We start from the raw sequence: 11420 nt of genomic DNA on the forward strand, positions 1-11420 counted from the left end.
CTTCACCTATGGCTGTTCAGGCCCATTCTACAAGGAGTATGGCTGCCTCTAGGCTTTAATTTCGGGGGTTTCCCTTCAGGACATTTGTAATGAGGCAGGCTGGTCCTCACCACATACATTTGACAGATTTTATGCCGAGGCAGACGAATCTTCTATTTAAATAGACAAAGCCTTTGATACAAGAACGAACATGATCCTTTCGTATAATGTAGAATCGGCTTACGGCTGGACTGGGTTGCTCCACACAGGCACTAGGGCTGGGATGTGTCTCTCCTCCGACCAGGCAGCACCCACGAAGGCGGTGGCAGGAGAATGGCTGGGCTGGGTTGCTCCACACAGGTACTAAGGCTGGCATGTGTCCCTCCTCCGACCAGGCAGCACACACGAAGGCGGTGGCAGGAGAATCTTAAATAGACGGAGCATTTGATACAAGAGCAAACATGATCCTTCCGTATAATGGAGACTCAGGCTTACGGCTGGGCTGGGTGGTTCCCACGGCAACACTAAGGCTGGGGTGTGTTTCTCCTCCGAACAGGCAGCACACACGAAGGCGGCAGCAGAAGAACGTTCTATTTAAATAGACAAGACAAGTTAAACAGGACAATCACACTCCTCTCTCATATCACAGGACCTGGTGGCAGAAATGGAACATACACATTCAACCTGAGGGCTTTGCTCCGCAACACTGGGCGAGGACGTGGACTGGAGAGTAGTGGCGGTTAAGTAAATGTGTAAACACTGCAACTTCACGTCAACTCCAATACTGTGTGACACTTCAATTCGGGCACCGCAATCCACTCTCAAACCTTCGTGCAATAAGGCCAGCACTCACCCACTGTTCAATCCCTCCACTGTTGCGCTGGATAAATACTCAGAAGCTGAAGAGATGCAGAGGACTTCACACCGCATGGAACACAGCGTCTTCAACACTCTTTGACACTCAGCAGAAGATATCAGGGTTTCACAGATGAATCAGTTCACACTCTTGATGGTAATTATATTTGTGGTCAATACACTTCACAATTCCTTATTCAGTTCAATACACAACATGCATTCACACGGATCCGGTGTTTCATTACTTATCTTTCTCTCTCAAGTGATGACATTCTCCAATCTTGACTCAATCTCCAAAGTACACTCACTTCACATCCAATTCACGTTCCAGCTTGTACTCCCACAACCACTGTTGCACCCCTTTCCAGTCAGATCCTCACAGCCGCTCCAAAAATCCCAGCAAATCCAAGCCACTGCCAAAAGAATCGATTTCTCCCGGGGAAGTACCACACCCGAATGCCTTTTCCTTTTCCTTTTAACTGCTTCTCAAGGCCGTGTTTCCCAATCACAAATCCCCACACCAAACGCCCACACCTGGTACCGCTTAGCTAAATCAGCTGCCACTGTCATGGCAACTAACAAGCAAACCCGCACGGTGTGTCAGTGAAATCGTCCCGGGGGGGAAACACACTCCCAGCGGAAATTGGTTCTGCTGGATTTGTCACCTTGTGACATACGCCCCCCACCAAACCGTTCTAGTCCCTAGAACGGGGCTCGGCCACCCAGTCTCCGTACCATGTTGGGGGCTGGCCTCGATTAACCCGCTGTGATCGCCTCGGCGGTGAGGCAGGATCTACTTGGCGCGGCTCTGCGCCCAGTCCCCTTGGGACCACTGCCCAACCCAACAGCAAGGGCATCGATGGTGTTTCAACCGGGGGGTTTCTCTCTACTGGTTTCGGGTAATTGGGACACGGACGGATCAAATTCCGATGTAACACTCGCTCTGGGCCAGCCTTCCCTTCGGGACGAATGGCATATACAGGCTGGTCTGGGCGAGGTTGCCGCTGTACCACGTATGGTTGGGACTCCCAGCGGTCTCTCAGTTTACCCTTCCCTTGGCGGCGATTGTCCCTTACCAGTACTCTTTCTCCCGGTAGTAATGGTGCCTCCCGGGCTGTTCGATCATACAGCCTCTTATTCTTGACTGCTGCTTGATTTATCCGGCCTGAGACCTGTTCGTAGGCAGTGTGAAGGCGCTGGTGGTGTCCTGCCACCCACTCTGTCAAGTTACCCCCCTCCTCCGCTGGAGTGGCTCCCAACAGCAAGTCGATAGGCAGTCTTGTGTGTCTCCCAAACATCAGGTAGGTTGGAGCGTACCCGGTGGTGCTATGCACGCAGTTGTTATATGCCTGGACAAGCATTGGGAGCTTGTCCACCCAGTGTCCCTGCTGCTCTCCTTCCATGGTCCCCAGGAGACTCAACAGTGTCTGGTTCAGCTGTTCGCAACCCCCGTTCCCCTGAGGGTGGTAAGGAGTGGTGTGGGTCTTCTTACACCCATACAGCTGGCACAATTCGTGAATCACTCGGGACTCGAAGTTGGGCCCCTGATCAGCATGGAGTATTTCGGGACACCCGAATGGCTGAATGACATACTTCCATAAGGCACTTGCGGTGGTGGTGGCAGTCTGGTCCAAAGTCGGAATGGCCCAAGCATACTTAGTGAACAGGTCTGTGACGACAAGGATGTTCTGTATCCAATCCATCGGTCGTCCCAGTGTCAGATAGTCCATAGCTACGATGTGCAGTGGGGCCTTAGCCCGAATTGGCACCAGTGGGGCCCGCACCTCTTTTCTCGCCTTGAAGAGCATGCAGCGTGGACATCCTTGCAGGTAAGTCCTCGTAGTTCCCTCCATCCCAGGCCAATAAAAGTGCCGCCGTAACAGGGACAACCTCCTCTCCTGCCCTTGATGTCCCAACTTGGAATGGTAAGCCTGTAGCAGGGAATGACATTTCCCTTCGGGGACCACCACTTGGCAGACCTCTTCACCCAGAGTTGAGTCCTGGAGGGACCTGCACATCACCCCTTCTTTCAGGATGAGCCTCTCTTTCTGTCCCAGCAGTCCCCGCACCACCCGTGTCTGGGCCCGGCGTTCCTCGACCAAGCCCCTTCACCCAGCCAGGTCCGTACCAGCCTCAAATCCTCATCCTCCTCCTGCCACATCCTCCAACGCTGGGGGTCCCAACCCCAATTTGCAGGGGGTTCGACGGATGGTTGGCCCGGTGCCTCCACGATGCCCACCATCAATCCCTCCTCGCGTCCCTCGTTCAGCGCTGATGTTTGACCCACAGATCGCACTTCAGGAAGTCTGGACAATACATCAGCGTTGGTGTGCTCTTTTCCTGGGCGATACTGCAGCTGATAGTCATAGTTGGGCAACTGTGCCACCCACCTCTGCTCAACCGCCCCCAGCTTGGCGGTCTGTAGATGTACCAGGGGGTTATTGTCAGTCACGACGAGCACCTTCGCTCCCCACAGATAGTCTTTAAACTTCTCGCTGAGCGCCCATTTCATCGCCAGCAACTCAAGCTTAAAGGAACTGTAATTGGCGTCATTTTTCTCAGCCGGATGCAAACTTCGGCTGGCGTATGCAATGACTCTTTCCTTGCCCTGTTGTTTCTGAGCCAGTACAGCTCCCAGACCCAGATTGCTGGCATCGGTGTATAAGATGAAGGGTTGAGTGAAATCAGCGTAGGCCAGAATTGGTGCTTGCAGTAACTCCTGCTTGAGTCACTGAAACGCAGTCTCACAGGCTGAGTCCCACTGGACCGAGGGAGATCCCCGGCCCCGGGACCGTCCAGTGCCCCCTAACAGCTGGTTGATAGGCTTGGCGATGTGGGAGAAGCCTTCGATGAACCGCCTGTAGTACCCGACGAAGCCCAGGAATGATCTGACCTGGCGTACGGTCTTAGGCGCGGCCCACTCCTGGACAGCCGATACCTTCTCTGGGTCCACCAAAATCCCTGCAGCGCTCACTATATGGCCCAGGAATTTCACCTCCTTCCGGAAGAGCTGGCATTTATCTGGCTGGAGCTTCAGCCCGTATTTCTCCAGAGAGCGAAAGACTTGTTCCAGGTGCCGAAGGTGGGACTCGAAATCTGGGGAGTAGACAATCACGTCATCCAGGTATACTAAAGTGGACTCCATCAAGCGGCCGCCCAAGCAACGCTGCATCAACCGTTGGAAGGTGGCTGGGGCGTTGCACAGGCCGAACAGCATCCGGTCCCACTCATAGAGCCCTAAGTGAACGCGGTCTTCTCCCTGTCCCGCTCATCCACCTCCACCTGCCAATACCCACTGGCCAGATCAAGAGTGGAATACCAGGCCGCTTGTGTCAAGCTCGTGAGGGAGTCCTCTACTCGGGGTAACGGGAAAGCATCTCTTTTTGTCACCAGATTTAATTTCCGGTAGTCCACACAGAACTTCCATGAACCGGTCTTTTTCCCTACTAGGACAATGGGTGCAGCCCAGGGACTACTGCTCTCACGAATGATTCCCTTGTCCAGCATTCCCCGAAGGAGGGTGCGGACCTCAGAGTACAGGGTTGGGGGTACAGGCCGGTAGCGCTCTCTACTGGGTGCAGCATCTCCAGTAGGGATCTGATGTTTGACTGTGTTGGTACGACCGTAGTCCTCGTCGTGAGTGGAAAACAAGTGCTGCCATTTCAACAAGAAGCCTTGAAGCTGTTTTATCTGACCTCCTGTCAGACCTTCTCCCCACAGTGACTCTCCCTTGAGATAGGCTGGGACTCCCTCCCCGGTTCCCTGCACATGCTGATCTGCCTGTGCCAGGGCCACTTCTACTACTGTCGGATTCACCCGGTTGAACCTGATTTCCCCTGGTTCTCGAACTTGCTGTGCCTTCACCGAGGTAACTCGGGCTAAACGCTGATGGCGATATAAGTGGACAGGGAAGGAGTTCATGTTTCTGACTTTTACACAGACCCGGCCTCTCCGTGCAGATGCCAATCCTCAAGCGACTTCTACCTTGGAACAATCTGGATGGGATTCCACCAAGACCCACTCCTCTGGGCGATAAAGTCGGGAAGGCAGCCTGGCCCAGACTACGGCCTCACTCCGAGCTGGAATTTCCAGAGCATACCGACAAGCTACTCTCCCGGTGCCCTCGCGGTTCCCCTGTGACTCCACCAGGCAGACTCGACGACAATCAGCTCTCACACGCCTCCATTCTCGGCCCTCCGACGTCGATGCTGCTTGACTGGGTCCATTCCGGAATATTTCCTCCCAACACTCCGAGACAACATTCATGCCCAGAAGTGCGCGGTGGGACCCCAGGCACGCATCCCGTACGATCACCACTCCTTTCTGAGGCACAACCATCCCATGTATCTCCAGGTCGGTTACTAGATATCCCACGTACGGGATGTCGAGGCCGTTGGCTCCCCGCAAGGTGAGCCATGGGGCTTCCGTCATGGGCCGGCCCTGGGCACCAAACAACTCCCGAGACAAACTTTCTGAGAAGAGAGTGACTTGCGACCCGGTGTCCAGGAGGCATTGTACTTTCCGGCCATTTACCTGGACCATCACCACGGGGCAACGCCCCCCCAAACTCTCCTGGGAAGTCCCAGACGAACATGGGTCTGATGAGGAGGTCCCGACCACTTGACCCACAGTGGCCGGTGACACTAAAAACCCCCTTGTGAGGCACGGCGAGAGTGGCACTGGCGAAGGTAGTGTCCTGGCTCCCTACATCCATGGCAGATGGGACGCCCTTACTCGTCCCACTGGAATCGAGTCCCGGCTGGCCGAAATGGACGATGTGCTGGAGGTCGATTCCCCTCTGAATAGGCTCGCTCCCTCGGCAAAGACAAGGAATGGAGATGTTCTCTGCGAAGTTCTTCCATAAAGGATTTGGTCAGTGAGGACATTTCATCACGAACATCCCTCTTCAGTTCTTCACGGAAGGCCTGCTTCCAATCAGACATGACGGGGGACGGAGGTCTACTCACAGCATTCGTGGCCATGCAGTGGGGAGGAACTACACTCTCGGCATGATCTTGCTCAAGTGCTAAGGCTTCCCTCCGTAGATCTTCAAAAGTAAGGTCTGGCTCTCGTCGGAACTGTATCCGTAAACTTTGGCGTACGGGACCTTCCAGCAATCCTAATAAGAACTGATCCCTCAGTAGAACTTCCTCACCTCCCAGGCCATGATCCTGTCTCTTCTTCAACCGGGAGAACTGCTCCCTCAGCTGCAGTGCAAATGCCCGGATAGTTTGTCGCGGCCCCTGCTTACAATTAAAGAACAGTGTTCGCAACACAGCAACCGGGGTGGTGTCTCCATATTGCTCCGTAAGGAAATCAAAGATGGCCCGAACCGTGGTTCTCGTTGCTTCCGGTGCCGCTTGCACTTCTCTTCTCGCTTCTCCCTCTAGTGAATTTAAAACAAACTGCACTCCTTGGGGGGCACTTAAACCTTGGAGTCCAACCAGGTACTCAACCTGGGTCTTCCAGGCCGACAAACTCACTTCCGATCCTGGGCCTCCATACTTCTGGGCCCATGGGGCTCCCATAAAGATCGGCATGACCGGCTGCCGCACCACAGGTGCCTCTTCGTCCGCCATCTTGGTCTCTGGCCGCTCAACTCAAGGTGGTAAACCCTGCCGACTACGCCAAATCTGTCACAGGTCGGGGGGGCCAAGCCAGACTGCGCCCACCCCTCAAACCCAGGACCACCTCGAGGAGCGTACCAGAGACCAGGCAGACAAGAAGAATTTCTAAAAGTAACAATCTTTATTGAATAAAAGCAAGAATTAAAAGTCTTAACGCGGGCTTCGTCTCTCATTCCAGGTAGTAGGAGGCCGAGGGGTTCACTGCGAGGGCCCGGGTTACTGGCCGCCACAGAGGAGGAAGGAGTCAAACGAAGGAGTCAAGTACCGTGGTAAGTAGACTCTTTTCGGCGTAATACAGGCGGGCAGCGACCCGCGCAAACCAGGGCCGGGGCCACGGGCCAGGAGGGGACTCTCTCCACAGGACAGGTGGGTAGCAGGTAAGTTTTTCCCAAGCGTCAACTATTCGGTAGATGTCCGGCACAGGGGGCGATGGAGTCCAGGAGGGGGACTCGCTGCCGGCCAGGTAGGTAGTCGGGTAGGCAGATCCTCTCCGTGTAGGGTGCTCTCCTCCGTGGCGTCGCTGAGCAGCAGGTGTTTGGTCCTCCGGATGCCTTTCCGCCCTTGACGGCTCCACCCAGAGACAAGGGTCCCCTCTAACCCAAGATAGAGACAAGTTTTTAGGTTCAATTCTATTTCGGTGAAGTAAGGACTTACGGCTGGAGCGGGTGGGTCTGAACAAGCAGCGTTGCTGCGGGGATATACCTCTCCTCTGAACAGGCAGCACACAGGAAGGCCGAGGCAGACGAATCTTCTATTTAAATAGACAAAGCCTTTGATACAAGAACGAACATGATCCTTTCGTATAATGGAGAATCGGCTTACAGCTGGACTCGGTTGCTCCACACAGGCACTAGGGCTGGGATGTGTCTCTCCTCCGACCAGGCAGCACCCACGAAGGCGGTGGCAGGAGAATGGCTGGGCTGGGTTGCTCCACACAGGCACTAAGGCTGGCATGTGTCCCTCCTCCGACTAGGCAGAACACACGAAGGCGGTGGCAGGAGAATCTTAAATAGACGGAGCATTTGATACAAGAGCAAACATGATCCTTCCGTATAATGGAGACTCAGGCTTACGGCTGGGCTGGGTGGTTCCCACGGCAACACTAAGGCTGGGGTGTGTTTCTCCTCCGAACAGGCAGCACACACGAAGGCGGCGGCAGAAGAACGTTCTATTTAAATAGACAAGACAAGTTAAACAGGACAATCACACTCCTCTCTCATATCACAGGACCTGGTGGCCGAAATGGAACATACACATTCAACCTGAGGGCTTTGCTCCGCAACACTGGGCGAGGACTTGGACTGGAGAGTACTGGCGGTTAAGTAAATGTGTACACACTGCAACTTCACGTCAAGTCCAATACTGTGTGACACTTCAATTCAGGCACCGCAATCCACTCTCAAACCTTCGTGCAATAAGGCCAGCACTCACCCACTGTTCAATCCCTCCACTGTTGCGCTGGATCAATACTCAGAAGCTGAAGAGATGCAGAGGACTTCACACCGCATGGAACACAGCGTCTTCAACACTCTTTCACACTCAGCAGAAGATATCAGGGTTTCACAGATGAATCAGTTCACACTCTTGATGGTAATTATATTTGTGATCAATACACTTCACAATTCCTTATTCAGTTCAATACACAACATGCATTCACACGGATCCGGTGTTTCATTACTTATCTTTCTCTCTCGAGTGATGACATTCTCCAATCTTGACTCAATCTCCAAAGTACACTCACTTCACATCCAATTCACGTTCCAGCTTGTACTCCCACAACCACTGTTGCACCCCTTTCCAGTCAGATCCTCACAGCCGCTCCAAAAATCCCAGCAAATCCAAGCCACTGCCAAAAGAATCGATTTCTCCCGGGGAAGTACCACACCCGAATGCCTTTTCCTTTTAACTGCTTCTCTAGGCCGTGTTTCCCAATCACAAATCCCCACACCAAACGCCCGCACCTGGTACCGCTTAGCTAAATCAGCTGCCACTGTCATGGCAAATGACAACAAGCAAACCCGCACGGTGTGTCAGTGAAATCGTCCCGGGGGGGAAACACACTCCCAGCGGAAATTGGTTCCGCTGGATTTGTCACCTTGTGACAAAACCTTTTTTCTTTTTTTTTTCTTTTTTTACAAACAAAAGTTATCATCTCCCCTTTGATGCAGGGTCCAACCCGTGCATCAATTTATCATATTGGTTGAAGAAATATTTCGGTAAACAAGGTTTGCCATCAACACTAAACCAAACGCTTCTTTAACACTGCAGCCAGATTTCCTCCAAACAGACTTCTCTGTGTTTTAATCAAAAACTGCATGCTCTGTAAGGAGTCAGAAAAATCACGGTTACTTTCAGATAACATGTTACACAATCTCCATTGTTTCTTTGGCATCAGCTTTTCAGCTGTGTCTGCCCTGCATTACCTATAAAAATAAAATATTTTTTTTGTTAGTATGCGCTGTGCATTTACAAATAGAAATTCGATTAGGCAACAAAATAACATCCAGCAAATTTGATATTAACCCAGCATGAAAGATAGGTCGACCATCTGACCACAGCCCCAAAATCATAAGCAACTCTAAATGAATTTCAATAATCTGTCTAAATCGTCACACATTTTCCTTTCATTATCTGGAAGTCAGCATTTGTTGTTCCTTTGTCCAAAGGGGGTGATCCTTCTTTAATGGACAATTATAGACCTATATCTAGACTTTGTATTATCTCGAAACTTTTGGAAAAATTAGTTAGTGAGCAATTGATACAGTATTTAAATACTCATAATATTTTGTCTGTTAACCAATCCGGATTCCATAAAGGATACAGTACGTCTACAGACGTTTTAAAGGTCTTAAATGATATAGTGGAGTCCTTAGATGACAAGAAACACTGTACATGTCTTTTTATTGACTTATCAAGGGCCTTCGATACTGTGAATTATGATGTGTTACTAAAAAGGCTTCTATCAGTAGGACTATCAGAAAATGTTATTTTATGGTTTAGTTCTTATTTAAAGGAAAGAACCCAATGTGTTCAGGTGGAAGGTATTCAGTCAAATCCATTGGAGGTCGTTAAGGGAGTCCCTCAAGGATCTTTGCTATGACCGCTATTATTTAGCATATATATAAATTGTCTGGATTTTAATAGTGAAAATACAAGGTTTCATTTTTATGCTGATGACACTGTTATATATTGTTCAGCTTCCTCTAAGCAACAATCTGTGGCTTTATTACAGTCTGCTTTTGATATAATCCAAAATAGGATTTGTGCATTGAAGCTGGTATTAAATGAGAAAAAAACTAAATGTATGCTATTTTCAAACTCTAAAATTTCTGCTGAAAATTCAGTCTCTCTTTTGACTTTTCCAGGTAGTTTGATTACATCAGTATCGGAGTACAAATATCTTGGTATTATTATTGATAACACATTAGATTTTGGTTCACATATCAAATATCTGAGGCAAAAAATTAGGATTTTATTTTAGAAAACAAATCATGTTTTTAATTTAATGCGAGGAAGAAACTAGTGTCTGCTACACTACCCAGCTACCCAGTTTTTGACTACGGGGATGTAGTGTATCAGCACGTGCCCTCTTATCTTCTTGTCTCTCTGGATGCTTTGTCCCATGGTGCTTTGAGATTTATAACTGATTGTAGATTTTCAACACACCATTGTGACCTTTACAAAATGGTTGGTTGGTGATCGTTAAATATTAGAAGAAAAAAGCACTGGTATCTTTTGATTTACAAAGCTATGTTGGGTTATCTGCCCTCTTATCTTTGCTGTCTTATTAAACAGAAGTTGCCTGGTAATTATTCTTTACGCTCTAAATCGACCCACAATCTCTGTGTGCCTTTTGCCAGAACCAAGATGGGTAAAACCTCTTTTAAATATGCTGCGGCCTCGGAGTGGAATCTTCTCCTGACTGAGATGAAGTTAAAAAATCTAGTATCTTGTGGTCAAATTAAATATTTATTAAACAATCATCAGAGTAAATTAATGATGTGTAATTGTTTCTAACAACATGCATCTTTTATATTAATATAATGATGTTTGTTTATGTTTGTGTGTTGTAACTTTGATATAAATTGTCTATGTAAACTCAGCTGCCTATCTTGGCCAGGACACTCGCGTAAAAGAGATTTTAATCTCAGTGAGTTTTCTTTCCTGGTTAAATAAAGGTTTATTATCATTAATTTCCAGGCTTCAGTTAAAGACACAAACTCAGCTCCTTAATAATAATTAATGCCAACGGCATTAAGACTAACACTTCAAATTCAGTGGTCACTGTCTATCTTGCTCTATTCAGGCCTGTTGTTTTGTCTCTGAAGGCACAGTCAACTACAATCATGTGTCTATCCGGTACTACAGACATAGTCAAGGATAGTCACACAACAGTGATGTTCCCATCCTCCTCCTTTATTCACAAATTTGACGGGGCTCTCTTGATAATTTTTATGGTGACTTAGCCAATTTGTCACTTTTTTCTATGCAGTCAAGTCTATTATTTTACATTTATCATTCTGATCACACATAGTTGACTATTTTAATTTAGACTATATATTTCCTCATATTTCTAGACAAGGGTTTTTAACCCATGATGGACTCAATCTTCAACTTCCCAATTCCAATTTACATAAATACTTAAACATTAATTCAGAGAGTAATTCAAATAATTACTCATTCCAGAGGTTAATGACACAATATACACCCACATACGAAACATACAGTGCAGTCACCATCACACACACTCATACTAGATACGCATGACTATAAACTGCTCATAGTCAAGGTTTTTTATTGCAGTTAGCTCTAAAAATATTTACTTCACATTTTCTTCAGGTTTTACCTAATTTTACATAATCTCTTAACCAGTTTCAAAGCATGTCTGTTCATTATTCATTTGATTTTAGAAAAGTCAGCTGTGTTGTTTTGGTTCATTATCAATAATTATTTTGTTTA

At 48.8% G+C, this 11420-nt stretch overlaps 1 long non-coding RNA gene across 1 annotated transcript; it reads right to left on the reverse strand.

Annotated features, from left to right (window-relative positions):
* Nucleotides 1–216: 216 nt before the first annotated feature.
* On the reverse strand, nucleotides 217–7717 carry LOC143737347 (uncharacterized). Its single transcript, XR_013203647.1, has 3 exons — nucleotides 7284–7717; nucleotides 7164–7212; nucleotides 217–268 (listed from the first exon to the last, which is right to left on the reverse strand). It is a non-coding gene; the product is annotated as an uncharacterized LOC143737347 (long non-coding RNA).
* Nucleotides 7718–11420: the final 3703 nt, after the last annotated feature.

This window comes from Siphateles boraxobius, unplaced genomic scaffold (assembly GCF_051911475.1).
Source record: "Siphateles boraxobius isolate OS27281-9 unplaced genomic scaffold, OSU_SipBor_1 130, whole genome shotgun sequence".
NCBI classification, from domain to species: Eukaryota; Metazoa; Chordata; class Actinopteri; order Cypriniformes; family Leuciscidae; genus Siphateles; species Siphateles boraxobius.